The sequence below is a fragment of the Cervus canadensis genome, chromosome X, assembly GCF_019320065.1.
Source record: "Cervus canadensis isolate Bull #8, Minnesota chromosome X, ASM1932006v1, whole genome shotgun sequence".
NCBI lineage: Eukaryota > Metazoa > Chordata > Mammalia > Artiodactyla > Cervidae > Cervus > Cervus canadensis.
In genome coordinates this window covers 28,587,093-28,607,092 of record NC_057419.1, presented here as the reverse complement: position 1 = coordinate 28,607,092, position 20,000 = coordinate 28,587,093, and the positions used below count along the sequence as shown (strand labels likewise).

Here is a 20,000-nt window from a genome sequence, read left to right as displayed (position 1 = left end):
TATATACAGTGAATGGCAGAGGGATTCCTTCCTGTAGTCATTGATTCTGAATTGGATTCTAATACATTTAAATTACTCACCTAAAAATAAGTAATTTTCAAGGTAAATATTAATAATTGCGTAGTCTCCTTACCCAAATCACTGGTTCTTCCTAAACACAGACTTAATGGCCTACTTTTGTGCCATACAAAAGACACAAACCATCTCCTGCGGAACCACCCCACCCCACCCAACACACACATGGCATAGTGCTGTCCTTGCTTTTAATTGGATTTTGAGGGGCGAATGACTTGTGTTCCACTTTAAGTTCACAGTCTAGCTGATGAAGTAAAATTCCTGGACACAGAGACACCACAGACTCCTACTCCTACTGAGAGATTCCTGAAAGTCATGAGAATCACAGCTGGAACAAACCATTGTCTCAGATGGGTGTGTGTTCATCCATACGCAGGTGTGTTGAAGGGATGGCAGGAAGTAATTAACAACTGCTATACTAATTTTAGTCTAAACATGTATATAAGTGGTTAGAAAAGGCAAAGCTGAGATGATTGCATAGAAAAGGTGAAATGTAAGCTAGGACTGGAAGGATTGGTAGGCTATGAATAACCGGAGATGCAGAAGCAAAAGACATTGTTGAGTTTCTTCTGCGCCTTCTCATACCCTTTCCCTAGACAGTCTTATTTAGTGATGCTCTGTTAGGGAAACCAGCCTTAGGAAGCTGTGTCATTTCTGCTCTGAAGCAGTAAGTTGAAGTTAAACCTTTAGAGTAAACTAATATTTGGTCTGATCAGCTACCAGACCCCAGTTTAGTGGTGTCAGACTCTGCTCTTCTTTTTGGATCATTATAGATCAAAGAAAATCTTCTTGGGCAAATCTTTTTTTTTTTTTCTTTAAAAAAATAATTTATTGGTTTGGGATCACAAAATATAGGGAAGACATGAGACGATGCCTGTGACCCCTTGGCTGAAATTTCTCTTCCAGAGACACTTCTTGGGCATTCTTTCATTTCCTAACAGCTGCAGAGTATAGTATCTGACCATGTAGGAAGCTTGAATAGACACCCTTAAAGTCATGGGGTTCCCTTCCAATTAAGTCTTCCAGCTCACTTCTGCCAATATTGCAACTGCATTGGTTGTTCCAACTGTTCATGTCTTAAAATTCTCATGAAGCAATAGGCTGCAGACCAATGATGCCTTCACAGCCCTTAGAACTGCCTACACTGACTAAAGCCCCTCAGCTATACCCGATCTGCTTGTGGCACCTGCATGGCAGCCCCTGGGGGGCCCCCACATCCTAGGGTGGTGATGGAGGAAGGGCAGACCAGGCCAAGCATGAAGAATAAACAGTCAATTTTATTGGGCTCAGACTAGGAATCCATGAGTCTTGAGGACCTCTGTGAGTTTGTCAGTTTTCTTCTCAATGTTCTTTTCAGCCTGCTTCCGTAGCCTTGTGAGCTGCTTCTTTTTCTGATAGTGGATCTTGGCTTTTTCCTTTCTCTTCTCCTCCAGTGTGGCCGTTAACCACCTGGTACTTCCAGCCAACCTCATGAGCCAGGTGCCCTAGGTGGGCAAACTTCTGAGTAAGCTTCAGACACACAACCTTGAGGGCAGCAGGAACCACCATCCGCTTTTTCTTGTCATAGAGTCGTGAGATCCCATCAGACACCTCGAGGCACTCTAGAGCACCCTGGCCCCGCTTGGTCTTGTGGGGCGGCATGCCTTGCACTGTCTGCCAGAAGATGCGGCTGGGGCTCGGAAGTGCCACAGGAGGGGTTGGTGTTCATCCGCTTGGGGAGAAAACCCAGGTACCTCAACTTATTTCTGTAGAAATTACCAGAAATTGGTAATTGATGAAAGGCCACGTACTTCAACTTATTTCTGTAGAAATTGGCAGACATATTGATGCCCTCACAGCACACGACCACAGTCTTCTGGCCCAGAAGCACCTGCTTCATAAATGGGCCTCCGGCAGCCCGGAGATGGCCTCGGCCATCGAGCACCAGGACCTGCCCTTCTGCCATCTTTGGTTAGCCGCCCGGACGAAAAGGAGGGCAAATTTGAAATTAAGAACAAACATAGTGGTTAGTGGTCCACATCTGTCTTTTGTTTACGCCTTTACAACTTGTCTTCACCAGTCTTTCTGTCCCGGCTCTCTGTATTGCACTCAGTTCTTATAACTCCTACATGTGTTTCTAAAATACCAGTATATATTAAATCACAACCAGATGCTTTATGAAGGAAAAAGGACACACGGTGTTAGACCACCAAAATTTCATTCAGTGACTTTCAAACAGAATATAGGAACCTAATGAAAACAGTGGTTTTTGTGATGTTACATTCTTCACTAGTAAGAAATACATAAATTAACTACATAAAATACAGCATTTTACCTTGAAAAAGAACTTTTGAAGTTTGCTTGTGAAAAGTGAACGTTCAGAAAGGTCTGCAGCCATGAGTCATGGTGAGTGGTGGAAGGGAAGGTTATCTGAAATTGGAAGGAAAATCATAACAAACACCAATGGGTTAGGTAGCTATTCACACTCAGTGGAACAGGGGTAGCTGGAGTGTTTGAGGGGCGTATGTACATTTGTGTGTACATATATTTCTCTGTGGCTTGATTCATTGGGATACAGTTTCTGCATTTACCTAGTGTTTCTTACAGACAGAATCCTGCAGAAGGAGACATAAAATTCATATTATGTTTACATATTTCTGATATTATCAAGGGCATTGGAATTAATTTCTCATTTTCAAGTAAAACTTTAGTGGAACCAACTGTACCTTTTGATGATAACTATACTTCGTTTCCCCCTACTTTATATTTCTCTCATTTTCATATTGTGCAAAATTATTCTTATTTTTATGAAGACCAATTGGAACATCTGTCAACCAAACAGTTACTGAATATTGTTTCTCTCCATGCTGCTTGTCTGGGGTGTGGCAAGTAAAAAAGGTTTTGAATCCTTGGTTTCTGCCCTTAAACAGCTTCAATATAAGGAACCAACCAGAGACATTTGAAGTAAAACAAAAGTTCTTAAAAAGTAGCAGTATATTATGGAATTAATACATTAGTGCTAAAGAGATATGGTAAACTAAGACTCCTTACAAGATAAAAATTTTCAATCTAGATCTTAAAGTTACAAACATGTATTAGAGAAGTAAGGGAATCCCCTTACTAGAAAAGATATGGGAATCCCGAAGGTGGTTTTTTTTTTTTTTCTTTTTTTCTTTTTTGCATTCTCATTCTCCAGCCCCCAAGTAATCTTATGTTGGCAACAAAAGCTGCAGTGGTAGTCACCAAGAGCCAAAACACTCAACTCCCCTCTCCCCTTCTTAAGAAAGGAAGGAAAGAAGTAAAGACCCAGCTTTCTGGCTAGCTGCTGGGAACTAAAAGGTACCAGGGAGATCACAGACAAAGACAACTTCAGGGAAGGTGACCCCATAAAGTTGTTGGTGAACTTTGGGGCTCATACCCCAGTCTGGAAGGAAAGGATCTGAGCCTAATCAGCATATCAAAAATTTTGAGAACTGATGTAAAAGACCACAACCCAGATCGACTTCTGGGTGGAGTACACAAGGGACAAATATAGCAAGTACTGCCACAGTTTTGAAAGGTGAACTGAGATCAGGCCCACAGTCCAGAGAAAATGGGTTGGAATCCATAACCCAAACCTAATGAAGTCAATTGCCTGCTAAAACAAAAACATCAACAGTTGTCCATAGAATTTAAGTAACACCCATAGATTCATGCTACTCAAAATGTCCAAAATTCAGTTCAGAACTACCTGTTAGAAGAAGAAACAGAAAAAGCACAACTTGCATGGGGTGGGGCGGGGCGGGGCAGGGTCAGAAATCAAAAGTCAAGATTGAAATGATGCTGTTACAGTTATATGACAGAAGAAATAGATGTAAAAAAGAGAGAGCCTGGTGCTTCTCCTCCTTTTTTGGACTCCAGTGATATGAATGTTAGACTGTGTATTATTGTCCCACAGGTCCCGGAGGCTCTGTTCTGCCTAACTCCTTTGTCTTTTTCTACCTCTCCTTTAGACTGGATAATTTGTACTGATCTATTTTCTACACAGTTTTCAGTGTGTGTAGGTCTAATTTATGAGACAACTACAACATCAAAGGAGGGAGGGAAAAGGGACCTATGTGGGTTTTTACATTCCATTTATGTGGTAAATTTTTAATTCTAAAGTATATATATTGTCATCCTTAATAATGAACGTTACAAAGAAATGTTGTCAAAACCGCAATTAACTAAATAATAATAAGATGTTTGAATAACCCCAAAGAGGGCAGGAAATAGAAAAGAGAAAGGAAAAACAGAACAAATAATAAAATGGTACACCCAAATCCAAACATATCAATAACTGCATTAAATGCAAATGTTCTAAATGTGTTTACACCAATTAAAAGATAGAAATTATCAGAATGTATTTTTTAATGATGCAAGTATTATAAAATGTCCTCAAGAAACTAACTTCAAATATAATGGTATAGGTAGGTTAAAGGAGAAAATGGCAAAAGATATACCATGCAAACACTAATGAAAAGAAAGAGTGTCTATGTTAAAAGCAGAAAATTAGACTTCAGAGCAAAGAAAGTTACTCATGATAAAGAGGGATTTTACATAATGATAAAAAAGCTAATTCACTAAGAAGAGAAAACAGCCCAAAATCTGTATGCACCTAACAACAGTGCTTCAAAATACCTGAAGCAAAAACTGGCAGAACTGAAAGGAGAAATAGACAATCCATAATTATACTTAGCAACTTTTAACACTCCTCTTTCAGTCATTGATAGAAATACTGCACCAAAAAATCAGCAAGGATATAGAAGAACTGTCAACCAGTGGGATTTAATTGCTATGTACAGAACACTCCACCTGTCGATAGCTTGATCAAGATTCTTTCCAAGTGCACATGGAACATTCAACAAGATAGACTATATTCTGCATCATAAAAAGAACCTTAATGAATTTAAAATAATTGAAATCATACGAAGTATATTCTGTAGCCATAATGGAATTAAACTAGAAGTCGTTAAGAGAAAAGTAACCAGAAAATATCTTAAGTTCTTGGAAATTAAACAACACACTTCTAAATAACCCAAGGGTCAAAAAAAGGAGGTCCCAAGGAAAATTAGAAAATATTTTGAACTGAGTGAAAATGAAAACACAACATATCAAACAATGATTGAGACAATATATACTATGGTGCCTACTGTAATGCAGAGTAGACCAATTACCAATATTTATGCATCATAGACACACAAAATCTGTAAAATATTCAAGTAGTAAGTGTCAAGGGATTGTTTATTGACCTAGTTGGTAATATAAGTCTGTTCATTTGGCAGTTAACTATTAAATAATCATGCTGTCAGAATCAGGTGAGAATCAAAGGGGGAAAGTAAAAAACTGTACAGTAGGATGATGCACCTAAAGCAGTGCTTAAAGGGAAATTGATAGCATTAGATGTTTGTATTAGAGAAAAAGAAAGGTGTCAAATCAATGATGTGAGTTTCCACTTTCAGAAAATTTTTTGAAAAGCAAAGCAAAATAAGCCCAAAACGAACAGAAGGAAAGAGATAGTGAAGATATATTAGTTAAATTGAAAGAATAGAGGAAATCAGTGAAACAAAAACATGAATATTTGAAAATATCAATAAAATTGATAAGCATCTAGCAAGGCTGACAGAGATTAAAAAAAAAGGAAAGATACAAATTAGCAATATCCAGAATACTAGGCCTCCACAGACTTTAAAAGGATAGGGGAATACTAAACATATTTGACAATTTAAGAGTAGTGGACCAATTCCTCAAAAATTGAAAACTATAAGAATTCATCCAAGATGAAATAGATTACCTCAACAGTCCTATATTTGTTAAAGGAAGTAAATTCATAATTGAAAAAAAATTAAGTTGGAGGAATAAATAATCAATTGTAAGACTTAAAGCTACAGTAATGAACAATGTAAAATTGGCAAATGGATAGAAACCTAGACCCACAGAATAGATAGACTCAAACAAGTTTGGCCATTTGATTTTTAACAGCGATTCAAAAGAATTTAATAAAGAATGAATAGCCCTTTCAACATGTAATGTTGGAAAAAGTTGGACATTCATATGCAGAAAAAATAAACTTTGAACTAAAATCTTACCTTATACAAATATTAACAAAGTATATCACGGCTCTAAGTGCAAAACTATAAACTTTAAGAAGTAGTACATAAGAGAAAATCTTCATGACCTCAGATTAGGTGAATTCTTAAACATGAGATAAAAATGATCAATTTTAAAAAGGAAAAATCACCAGAACTTCATCAAAATAAAAACTTACACTTTCAAAAAGACACTATTAAGGAATAGAAATGACAAGTCATAAACTTGGAGGAAATGTTCACAAATCACATATCCAACAAAGGACCTGTGTCTAGTATATATATAAAGAACTCTCAAAACTCAGTTAAAAGAAAACCACTCCAATTTAAAAATAAACAAAAGACTTGAACGGATTCTTTACCACAGAGAACATAAGGATGACAAATAAGAATGTGAAAAGTTGTTTCATTATTAGTATCAGGGAAATGCAAATTGAAACTTTGACAAGATAGCACTTCATACTTACTGGAATGGTTAAAATACAACTTAGTGACAGTACCAAGTGCTTGTGAAGATATGGAACAACAGGAAACTTCATGTTTACTTTGCTGGTGGAAATGTAAAATGGTGCTGCCTGTCTGGAAAACAGTTTGTTTCTCATAAAGATCAATATATACTTTCTGTATGACCTAGGAATCCTCTTGGGTATTTACCCTAGAGAAATGAAAAATTATAACCATGTAAAAATCTGTGCAGAAATGTTTCCAAGGAACTGAATTCATAATAGCTCCAAACTGGAAACAACTCCAACACACTTCAGTGGAAGAACGAATAAACTGTCACGCTTTCATACCATGGAATATTACTTAGCAATAAAAAGGAACAGACTACTGATAACATATAGCAACTTGGATGGGTCTCAAAGCTATTATGCTGTGTGAAAAAAAAGCTAGACTCAAAAGACCACATAGTGTTTAATTCCATTTAAATGGCATTGTTGAAATTTCAGAACCGTAATGATGGAGAACCAGTAGTTGTCGCGGATTAGAGAATGGTCTGAATACAAATGGGCAGCAAAAGGCAGTTTTGGAACTGTTGTGTATCCTGGTTGTCATGGATGTTACATGTGTTAAAAATCATAGAACTATACCATATATACTCTCCCAAATTAATCTCATTGTGAAATTTTTTAAAGTAAAAATGAAAGAAAAATTTCTGTGGCCCTGTGATAACTCTACTTCAAGGATGTTGTTGTTTAGTCGATAAGTCTTTTCCAACTCTGCAACCCCATGAACTGTAGCCCACCAGGCTCCTCTGTCCATGGGATTTTTCAGGCAAGAATACTGGAGTGAGTTGCCATTTCCTTTTCTAGAGAATCTTCCCTAGCCAGGGTCAAATCAGCGTCTCCCATTGGCAGGCAAATTCTATACCACTGAGCCACTAGGGAAGCCCTGGGATCGAACCTGTGTCTCCTGCATTGGCAGGCAAATTTATTTACCACTTCAAGAATAAATCTTTTTTTTTATTTTTAATTTTTTTTAAATTTTTTTTTTACTTGTATATTAATTCTTATTTGCTGTCAGTTTTTTAAGTTTCATTATATTGTCTATTTACTTCTTTTTTTTAAATTTATTTATTTTTTTCAGAATAAATCTTTTCAAATACAGGGATGTATGTGGAGACCTAGAACTAAGGGAGCTCCTTTTACACAAGTTAGATGAATTAAATATCTGGCATTGAGGTTACATGACATTAAGTCCCAACGCCTGCGACCTTGTAAAAACAGTTTGCATAAATATAATAGATGTGTGATTGGGAGCCCCTGCTACACTTTTTGTCAAGGAATCTACATAAGAAGAAAATATCAAGCTATGACAAAAATCTCTTTTGAGGAACAGAGCATTAATATTCTCATTTTGCTAAAGTAAAAACAAAGGAAGGTCTTTCCTAAGCCCAGCTTTTGGGATGGGATAGATTTGGGAGCATCAGGCCATATGCAAGTTCTAACTATTTAAATAAAAAAGTAAAGCCTTGAAAACATGACAAAGTTTTGAATAGGAAATTCTGGATTTTAGAGCAGCATGTTTTTTGTTTTTAAAAACAATGGTAGGGGACTTCCCTGGTGGTCCAGTGGTTAAGAATACACCTTGCAAAGCAAGCAATGCAGTTCTATCCCTGATCAGGGAACTAAGATACCACATGCCTCAGAGCAAGTTGGCCCTTGCAGTATAACTACTGAGCCCTGCAAGCTCTGGTGCCTGTGTACCACAACTAGGACCTGATGCAGACAAATAAATAAATAAATATTTTTTAACATAATCATTAAAAACAATGATGGACCTCAGGAACCTCTATTTTCTTTCAAGCAGTATAGGCATGTATTTGCTTATAGTTACCATTCTTCTGTCTTGTTTATTGAGGGATACATAGCTTCATGGAGAGCTGGTTTGTTTTCTCTTTATCTCCCCATTGCCAGTGTTCTGGAACCCCTTTCACACATGCCCTTCCTGTCAGGTAAAGGTGATCATTTAAAAACAAACAGACCACAAAAAGAAGAGCATAGATTCGAAATTTTTGTAGTAATAATTGAAAATGTAAATTAGTTTCAATCATGTTCCTTTTGTTCTCCTGGTTTGAAATTACTGGTTAAGGTTATTTTACATTCACAACTCTTAAACAGTGTTTTTGAGCGAGGTGAAATAGATTATGGTGTAGTCATATTGGTGGGTGGGACCTCCTACAGGCCTGTGCATGACTGAATGCTCCAGCTGCCTCCAGACTTCTGCCCACTTAATGCCAACTTTAAAGGGGGACAATATTCCAATAAAGATGCTTTATTTTATTTTATAATGGTTGTGATTTACACTGTTCCATATACCTGGTGGCTCAGATGGTAAAGAATCTGCCTGCAATGCATGAGACCCAGGTTCAATCCTTGTGTCGGGAACATCCCTTGGAGAAGGGAATGGCAACCCACTCCAGTATTCTAGTCTGGAGAACCCAATGGAAGAGGAGTCTGGCGGGCTACAGTCCATAGGGTCACAAAGAGTCGTCACGACTGAAGCGACTTAGCACACATGCCCATTAGGCTTAGCAAATCCATATCTTTATCTTCAGCTGATGATATATGAATTTGCCCTTTTCATTTCTTCACAAAACTAATGGGCCTATTTGGAGAACCTAGGACTCTAGCTCCTACATTCTGCATATACCTCCTGGGATTTTATTAGCATTAAAAAGAGTTTGAAGTTGTATTCTATGGTTGAGGGCCCTGACCTTATTCAGAGATATCGCTGGAGTATTTATACTTTTATCTGTTTTATTTATGAGATTGCTCTGTTAAAGTTCATGTATAACAATAATTCAATTGCTGAGAAAATGTTGGTAAACCGCTCACCTGGGCAGATGAAATTCACAAATAATGAGAACTTAAATTTTTAACCAGTCATCTCCACTTCCCATCCAAGTCTTTAGTATTGCTTAAAAAAATTTTGCCTGATTTCATGCTTTATTTACTCGATATTGGAACAGTGTTTATTGAATACCTACTATATGCCAGTACTATATTTCAGGAAGATGTGTTACTTTTTCTCACTTTGCTGGTTGAAAAACTGCTGAGAAGTGAAGTGGCCCAAAGCCAGAAGGGGAAGAACAAGGAAGTGAACCAACTGCATCTGAATAATTGAGCACCACAGTGTGTATATCCAAGGTGGTGGTGACTCAAGTAACATAGGTGAGCGTTGACAAATGATTTGAGGGAAACAGACCTGCTGGAGTTCAAATCAAGATACTTCTGTTACAGTCTTCAAGGATTACAGAACAAGTAGAGCCAGCAGGAATGCAGAAGAAAGAAGATACTTCTTCATATCAGTGCAGCCTGCTAAGGACGCATAAGATGCAGGTGTAACGTACATTTAGTAAGTAAGGAATGGTTCATTGTTAATCCTTGAACTTTCTGTGCAAACCCCAGATACAGAATGGTAAAACTTGTGAGTTAAGACAGAAAAACAGTAGAATAGCATCTCAGTCTGTTGCAGCTGGGATGAAGCCAATCCCAGGAAACTGAGGACAGTTTTTAAAGGGGGAGAGAGGGCATGAGTGGAATATATTATCAAAGGACGCCCCATGATTTGAGACCTAGGTGTATAGAGCTTGGATAGGATTTTTGTTTCTTTTTTTCTGATTTTACCAGATATAATTTCCTAGATCACAAATCTTTTTTTTTTTTTTAAGTTACAAGAAATTACTAGTTTCCTTCCTTTTAGGAAAAAGTAGTCAAGAGAGAACACATCGATGGCTGTGCATTTTATTCCTAGGAAACTCCGTTAGCCAGTTTGTGTTTTGCTTGTTTTGACACCTCTGTATGGAATGATTTGGTTTCCTGTTGTAAGTAGAAGGTGGCCTAGGTAAGCTTTCAGTAGAAAAGACCAGGTCTTGAATACAAGCAAGCCTAGTTTCTAATTAAACAGATGTCTAATACTGTAATTTCTAATGCACTGTAGAAGGAAAGGGCAAAGAGCAGCCAAACTAGTTTTTATTGGCTCTGATTTTGTGGTTCTAATATAATTCTGGCAAGTTGGAAGAATTTAGAAGAAGAATTAGTGAATTACATGTGCATGTATATTAATACTCTTCCTTTGTTACTTTTTTTCATTGTCAAAATTAATTTACTGACATTTGAAAAGTATAACTATAGTGACTTGTTACTGAATAGGTTCTTGTACAAAACATCATAGAGGAAAATCATAAGACATCTACCATGTGTTTTTTGGATGTCTAATGAGTTTTAGTACCTAAATTAGCTACCTGAAATTTCCTATAGAAATTCCAAACCATATCAGTAAAAGAATTATTTCTTCTTATCTTGTATTTTGATAATGGCTGGTTAGCATGGGGAGTCTATGGCCTTAAAGCCTAATGGCCGTGTTAGATGTAAGATATATGGATTTATTTCGTTGACTGAGATGACTAGAACAGCATCGCAACCAAATGTAGTCTGACCAGTTGAACTGAATAGTAGCAAGACGTGAATCTTAACTAATGAACTAGGAGAACAAGGAGGGCATAAATGTTAAGTCTGTTTATACCCAAATGTATTTCTCTCTACTATGGTGGCATCAATTATAAGACATACCACTGATTTAGTAACAGCGTTTCAGAGGAAAAGAAAATTTTTAGTAAAGACAACAGTTCATAAGACAAATCTTTGTTTCAGAAACATTCGAAGTGATGAGAGGTGTCTTAGAATCAAGCAAGAGTGTTACTGAGTATTAACTTAAATGATAACTAAGGCAAACTGAGTGCTCACCATGTGCCAGACTGTACACTTGTGCTGTGCCAAGTCGCTTCGTTCGTGTCTGACTCTGCAACCCTATATAGCCCGCCAGGCTCCTCTGTCCATGGAATTCTCCAGGCAAGAATACAGGGAATCTTCCAAACCCAGAGATCAAACCCATGTCTCTTACATCTTACATCTCCTGCATTGGCAGGCAGGTCCTTTACCACTAGTGCCACCACTTGTGCCAGATAACTTCATATGCATTATCCAATTTAATCCTCACAACAGTCGCGTGGGTCTTTTACAGATGAAGAAACTGAGGCTTGGAGAGGTTGCTCATCCTAGGACTTTACCTCCAATACATGTCACAGCCAGGATTTGAAGGAGAGCCTGTCAGACTCCAGAATCCACACCATTAACCACTGTTGGGTGCATTTACTCTTTACCATTAAGATAAGACCTTATACCAGAAAGAAAAATTGAAAGTAGTCAGCGAAGTCCTCTCCAAAATCTGCCTCTTCAACTTCTGTTAAAGTAGTAAGTGACCTCCACCAATAACAAACAAAACAAAAAGCACTCCACCCTTTCTTGAATATTCCTCAGCATTATTTTTTAAGTTCACTGTTATGTGATCCTGTGATATTCTGTGACTATCGTTTTAAAACTGCATTCATTCCTACAATTTCTGTCTTCTAATAGCTTATAAGATGTATAACCTCATTATAGGCTTATATACAGAGACAGTAGAAGAAAGACAAGACTATCAAGATACATTAAGGGCTTTTTGTAGCTAAATTCAACCCCCCCCAAAAGATGTAAAGCAAACATATGCTACTGTTTGAGGCCCTGTTGTCATCCTTGTTTTACAGATGAGGAGGTGGAGAGTGTAGTTTTAGATGCCTTGCCTGAAATCACATATCTGCTAAATGTTAGAGGCAGAATTTGAACCCATACTGGTTCCAGAGTCTGTGCTGTTAACAACCACACCATACTTCCCTTATCTCGTATTTTCACATTTAACAGCTTACAGTGCCTTGGCTTTACTTAGAACTTTTCTTCTAAAGAACTTATGTTTTTGGCATCTTCATCCTCCCTATGCCAGCATCTTGGGAGTCCTGAGGCATTTATGATAAGATGTCTATCCTCAAGGAGATTACATTACTTTAAATAGAACTACTGGGATTTCCCTGGCAGTCTAGTGGTTAAGACTTCACTTTCCCATACAGGAGGCAGGGGTTCAATCTCTGGTGGGGCACTCAGATCCCACATGCCTCACGGCCAAAAAACCAAAGCATCAAACAGAAGCAGTGTTGTAACAAATTCAGTAAGGACTTTTAAAATGGTGCACATCAAAAAAATTTAAAAACAAACAAAACTGCTATATATTAGTTGCAAAGAGATTAAAAGTGAGAAAATACTTTATCCTATTTCAGCCTATAGGAGAGATAGAAATCAAGTCTTCATTTTTTTAGTGATTGGTACTGAAATATTACCACCCTTCCTTTTTTAAAAAATTTGCTTACATAATCAGTGACTTTTACTTAGAATCATAAGAGTATATTGTTTGGCCTTGGCTCTTGAATGCAGTTCACAAAATTAAAAAGGGGAAAAAAATGTCAAGTTCTTGCAGGTGCCTACTTGGTTTACTTCAGGAAACTTCCCAAAGGCAAGTGTTCGTAGCTAATAAGAAGTTAAAAGACTCATCACCAACTAGTGACATACAGGTAGTGTACTAAGTGTTTCACACATACTGTGTCATGTAATCCTGGTAGCAGTGCTTTGATGGGGTGCATCCCCCCCCCATCTATTTACAAATGAAAGGAGAGTTTACTTCATCTCTCCGAGCCTCAGTTTTTCAATTTGTAAGACAGAAAAGGAAAGCTTCTTTATGTTCTAAAAGGAATTTCTAAACCCATAAAAACTTTTTCTGAAGTGTGTGCACAGAGATCTGTGTGGAACATAAACTTTTAAGAACTTAGATTTTTATATCTTTCTGCTCAAAGGTGCATTTTCTGAAAGGTGCATCTTAGAATGAAGGTGAGCAGAAATTAGAAAATTAAATTGACACGGTTAGACCCCAGTTCAACCATGATACACATTGGAAAACTTTTGATTTGGCTTGGTCAGTTTCTCCTTGCAGTCTGCACCTCCAGCCCCCAAGCCAATGCCCTTTGCTTTGGCCCTGTGTTCCTGCCACTTTTACTCATGGTGGGCTGTGCCCTAAACGCAGCATCACTGTAGCCTAACAGTGAATGAGGTACCAGGCACTTATAATACACTGCTTCTCTGGTGCACTGAGTATTTCAGGTTGAAAACTAGCCACAAAAGAACTGATTAACGCACAGAATGACATTGTTGAAAGTGTATGAATGAAAAGTGGCGTATTACAAAGATCAAGGGGCTTGGACATTGAAAACCTGGGATCAAGTCTTGGCTCTGCCCCTTACTAGCTGCATGACCTAGGGCAAGTCCCATAACCTATTTGAGTCTCAGCTTCCTTATCTGCAAAATGAGGATAATCAGAATGGCTGGTTCATTTATTGAAGATCAAATGGGAGAAAGCATAATGCTGGGGAGATGGAGCTGAAAACTGGAAAGTGTCAAATGCATATTAATACATCATGCTAAACTTCTTCATCCCTCTCCTTTAGCACAGTGTGATTTACCACATAGATAACATTTGGGAAATCTCTGTTCACTTTAAATAGCATGCACATATGGACTTTAAAATTGTACCTCAGATAATCCTATACCAGCATTTCAGGCAAAGATTTAAGATGCCATTTGGCAATAAAAAATATTGATTCTAGTCACAAACTGTCATTCTAATTTTGACTCCACTGGTTTTTCTAAGAGGTTTGCAAACTGGCCATTAGTGCTCCGTTCACTGACCAGATCTGGGATCATGAACAGGTGACTTCACCTTTGATGAGCTCTGTCAATAGGGAAAATAATTCTAACTTACCACCTACCTGACAGAGCTTTTGTGAAAACTGAATGCTTTGAAAAGCCTAGCATTATTATATAAATGCAAGGGACACAAATTTTAAAATAAGTATAATCATCTGAGACCTCTCTGTAGCATAAGAATTAAAACACTCAAATAATTCTGTTAGGAAATGCAAGGTAAACATGCCATTAAAAAGTTACAGAGAGCAGCTACTGTGAGAATCGGATAGATAAATGGAAATATCCACATTTGACTGCAAAGTAGTGTTGGAAAAGACACACCCACACCAGGCTATAAGCTCCTGTGGTCGTATCCTATTTCTTTCTCTGATGTAGTTAGCAGCTGGAATAGTGCCTGGCCTATTTTAGATGCTCAATTTGTTGAATGAATGGACAGCAGTCTTTCTTATGTGTTTGGTGGCTAGTGGTGTGAAGGGAGGCTGACTTTGGCTTGGTTTGGGTCAGCTATGACAGCCTTCTCCTATTTTGTCCATCTGAGGCAGAACTTGTTCTGAGATGTCACCTAAGCCAGAGTACACCTTAACAACCAGGTCAGATTACACAGTTAAGTTTTTGTCCTAAATGCTGCATCACTTTATTTACAGTAGCCATGTGCATTTATTTTATTTTAGTAGCTGTTGATATCGCTCATCATAGACCCTTTGGTGCCAGTTAATAAGAATATTAGAAAGCTGACCAAACATTGTAGATGTCAATTTTGCCAAATTTTTGTGGATGGGTTGGGAAGTGGTAGAGAATTTTTATTTTAGCCAGATTAGATATATTTGGGTGAATGTGCCAGGGAAAGAAAGTCAAAGTAGTTTTCAGTTCAGTTTAAATCTAGAAAGAAACCCTAGAAACTCACTAATCTAGGAATCCCTTTTATTCAAATAAGATTTCATGCAGAATTCCCAACTATAAAAAAATGAGATTTTTATCTATATAGGTAATCTATTTTAAGCTTATAACTTATTTTTCAGTGAGAACACCAGCTAGTATGGTGGGATCTTACACGTCTTAAAATTTGGGAGGTAGTACATGTGAATACACCTGTCTTAAATTTTTTACAGTGAATATATAGTCAATGAAATCAGAATCAAACATTTGGAGAAGCCTCCAAGGCATGTGAATTGAATGTACTTGAAAAACACTACTGATCTTGCCCTACTCATCCTAACTATAGATATGGAGGTTGAAACTGTAATCTGCAGAACCTCATTCTGTCTCCACATTTTGCTTCTTGGTGTGGTGATGTTAGTAACATGAATGAATCTGAACACAGTTAACTACCTCAATACTTACAGATATCAAGGGTTTCTCTTACTTACATAAATGTTTCTAGGCCATTTTATAGCTCCAGTGAAATCCAAAGTGACTTACCAACCTTATTTTAATATTATTATTTCTTCTAGTTAGAAATTTATATTTACATTTTTCATTGTGATGTTAATACATGATTATATGTAACATGGGGGCTAATTAAAATCTTTTGGGTTTTTTGTGGGGCTTTTTTGGTATGAGGTTAACCTTGAAATACGGCATTTTAAAAAGGAAAACTTCTGAAAAAAGGGCAATAAATTCAAGGTAAAATCCTAAAATTGTCCTCAGTCCCAGTGAAGACAACATGACCAGTATTTGGGTATTTCAACATCTGTAGCATTAAAGCCAGCCCTATCTCGTAAGATGGAAATTGCCATGTGCAGAATGACTTGATAGAAAATGGTGTACATTCTATATAATCTTCTAACTGCAGAATGCGACCAGTGGCACTTCCCTAAAAAAAATAAATTACCCGAAATTTGCAGCACATTCATATTCAATTTCATCACAGCAGATGCTCATTAGTATGTTGTTATTAATTGGTATTCACTTTAGGTTTTGTTTAAAATGAAGATAATAATTAGGTTTTAATTACTGCATCATTCGTGGGGAGGGGGTGTCTGTGGGGAGAGGCAAAGAGTGAAATGCCTCTTAAAGCACTGAAATAGTTCCTGATGCTTATTCAGCACCGTGTGCTGCCAAATACTTTGAAAAATAACTTCATCTTCACCAAAAAAATAGGATTAGGATTATAAAATGAAGAAATTGCTGTCTGTGTGGCTTTTTTAAAATAAGCTCATCGTTATCAAGAACTCACTGTAAATTGTCTACTTGATGGACATACTGAATCAGATGATAATGTGCACTACCATTCTTTCTAATCAAATTACCAAAAAGACTTCTTGGAAAAGTAACCCTCACAAGCAGCTGATTAATGAAGTGGTGGCAATGTTTTGTATTAGAACTAATTGAAGTAATCCAAATAAGTTATTTCTGTAGCCTATGGAAATAATTTCCGTTGCAAAGAAGTACATTGGAGTTGGCAAACCAGTATTTTTTCACCCTCGCTTGTTCTATATTTACAGAAAAAGCATAAATAATGCAAATAAAATGGGCAGAAAACCAATTTGGGTGACAGAAAAAATAAAACAGCATATCTCAATCTTTTCAAGATTAATCTTGATATTAATCAAGACTAATAATTTATATAAGACATAAAGGTGTATAGAAATTGAAGGATACTGAAATTTTAAAGGCATATCTTAACTAAAACAGTAGAAATAGCAGTTTTTAATGCATTTATTAAAAGGGGGTGTTCAAGTTTAAACATATTCCTTATAAACTTTCTAGAGCACCTGTTGAGGGCATGGCATTGGGTTTTGCAACTGTGTAGAAATTCAAACCCTCCAGAAGCTGCGGTCTAGTTGGGAAAGTACAGAATACGTCATTATCAGTGACATACAGGGTGTGCCATTCACAGTGCTGGTGCTTTCCATGTGCTAGTGTGTTATATTTTTTAAATTTTTATTGGATTATAGTTGATTTGCAATGTTACTTCCAGGTGCACAGAAAGTGGATCCACAGAAAGTGGATCATATATCCACTTCGTTTTTTCTAAGATTCTTTTCCCATATAGGTCATTACAGAATATTGAGTAGAGTTCCCTGTGCTCTACAGCAGGTTCTTAGTATGTATCTATTTTATATATAATTGTGTGTGTGTGTGTGTGTGAGAGAGAGAGGGAGAGAGGGAATATTACTCACCCTTAAAAAAGAATGAAATAATACCATTTACAGCAACATGGATGGACCTAGAGATTTTCATATTGAATGGAGTAAGTCAGACACAGAAAGATGAATATCATATATCACTTATATGTGGAATCTTTTTTTAAGGGTACAAATGACCATATTAACAAAACAGAAGTAACAGAAGTAGAGTCATCCCAGGGACAGGGGAGCCTGGTGAGCTGCCGTCTATGGGGTCGCACAGAGTCGGACACGACTGAAGTGACTTAGCAGCAGCAGCAGCATGATATAGAAAATAAATGTATAGTTAACCAGGGTTTGGGGGGTGGGAATAAATTGGGAGATTGCCATATATATACTAGCTCATTATCTTTACAGCGTTCCTGAGAGGTTTATTTTTCTCGTTTTACAGATGAAGAAATTGAGGTATGAATAGGTTAATTGAGCATTGTGTCCAAGGTCACCCAATCCTTTAAGTGACAGAACTGAATTTGAGACCAAATACAGTCTGACCCCAGAGCCAGTCTGCCATGGGGTAGATATACACAAGAAACATTAGAAATCATTTCTGGGACTAGTGTCATTAGCCTGTGTTGAGGCTCAGTGAGAGGTGGGAGACAGGTTCCATGAATCCCTTCCTTCTACAAACCTTCCTTGAGGGCCAACCACAAGCCCGGCTCTGGCCTGGGTGTCCACAGTGGAGACGGGTTACACACGGTCCATGCTCTCAGAAGCTCACATCCTCGGAGGCATGAGGGTGATAACACTGGTGAGGACTACTGGAGTGTGTTCTCTGTGCTGGAGGGTGTGGTGAACCATGGGGCTCCAGAGGAGAGGTGACTGGGTTTGTGGGCAAACTGAAGCATGGAGGCATAAAGGCCTCTTAGAAACTGCAGTGACTTTGAGGTCTGCTAAGGTAGGTAAAAGTGGATCGAGTGGATCCACTAGTGGATCGAGTGGATCTTTAAGCAAAGCTGGAAGGATGGGCCTGAAAGGGAAGGCAGAATTGCTTGGTCCAGGGCACAGAGGCGGAAGGGAACACATGGCCTGCCCCCCTAGAACAGAAGGTGGGAAGGAGTGGGGCAGGTCTGTGGCCAGGCTAGCATTTGAGGGGCACAATTACTTTTGCACCAAGCTAATACTGCAAAGGTGTGTACAAGTATGTAGGTAGCAGCACCATTCAGTAACCAAAAAGCTGGAAACCACTTAAATGCCTTTCATCTGTAGAATGGCTTAATAGATTATGGTATATTCATTCAGTGAAATACTTTATGGCAATGAGAATAAATAAACTTCCACTACCTGCAACAACATGGATGAATCATCTCACAAATATAATATTGACCAAAAGAAACCAAAGAGAAAAGAATGCAAACTATAAGATTATATTCACATAAAGGTGTGTGTGTGTGTAAGGCAAATCTGTTATTATCTTGAGGGAGAAGATGGGGAATAATGGGAGGAGAACAAGGGTGGGCTTCTGGGAGGCTGGTAAAGTTCTGTTTCTTCTGGGTGCTGATCACAGAGATATGTTAACTTTGTGCATCAAGCCATACTCTCGTTATTTGTGCACTTGCATAGATTACAGTTTAACAAAAAACCAAAATGCGAGTTAGGTTTAACCCTGCCCTGCATTTATGTAAATGAAAATACATCCTATACTAAGATTGCAATAACTTGCTTAAAAAAGCAAGCATCTTCCTCACAGTGGTTCTCAGGAAAACTTTTTAGGCTTTTCTGACTGGTATAAATTCCGTAATCTTGAGGCAGCTTGGAGGGATCAGGGTCCATGGCTCTAAAGTATCTCTGGTACAGATAGTATGCAGCACAGCAGTTCTTTTCTCAGACTACCCACTGGAACTAGCTGGAAGCCCTTACCAGTGCCCATCCCCTGAATTCCCCACTGTGTTCTGAGTTAGTCGTTCCAGGGCCGAGATCTGAGCATCAGTGTTTTTTTAAAAAAAACTCCCCAGGTACTTCTGTGTACAGCCAGGTGAAGGACCACTAATCTAGGGCCTATGTTTTCATCTGAAGGTAATACTTTGGCTTGGAGACAGAATGAAGTTCACATTGTTTCTAATGTCATCTGATTATGGGATTCAAACACAGTGTATCAAAAACAGTGGTATTGAAGCATTTTCCTTTTTCCTTCATTTCTTCCACAGTATTTGCTAAGTGCCTCCTCTGTGCCAGGTGTATCATAGGGGAATTCCTTCCCTACCCCTGTGTATGTGTGGGGCCCCCACTTACTACTCTGTTAACACTCCAAGCAACTAACTTGAATGCAAAGCGTTGTACACACAGTAGCTCTTTCAGCTCAGCATTGTCCTTACTAAATCACAATCCACCACTTTGGTACATGATGTTCTAACTATAAAGGAAGATTGAAAGAAGCCTAGGCACCGTGTTGAGTGCAATTTTCAAGGAAAGGGCAAGAAATCGAACATTTTAAACCAATAAGTGAAAGCTGGAGAGAGAAAGAAATGTTAAAATATCACCTTATTTTCTTGAAGTATTTTCCATCCAATCTTGTACAGTCAGAATGAGCATTTAAGTGTGGGGAAAAAAACCACTGAAGATTTCAGAAAAGACTAGAGGGTGTC

The 20,000-nt window shown here is 37.9% G+C and overlaps 1 protein-coding gene and 1 pseudogene across 3 annotated transcripts in view; one reads left to right on the top strand and one right to left on the bottom strand.

Moving 5' to 3' along the window:
• The window catches only part of POLA1 (DNA polymerase alpha 1, catalytic subunit), a 287,339-nt gene that overhangs the window by 196,160 nt on the left and 71,179 nt on the right, over positions 1-20,000 (top strand). The gene's annotated exons all lie outside the window — the stretch shown is intronic.
• LOC122434478 lies at positions 1,333-2,020 on the bottom strand (annotated as a pseudogene). The gene is made up of 2 exons (XR_006267378.1): positions 1,866-2,020; positions 1,333-1,808 (listed from the first exon to the last, which is right to left on the bottom strand). The product of XR_006267378.1 is annotated as a 60S ribosomal protein L13a-like (transcript).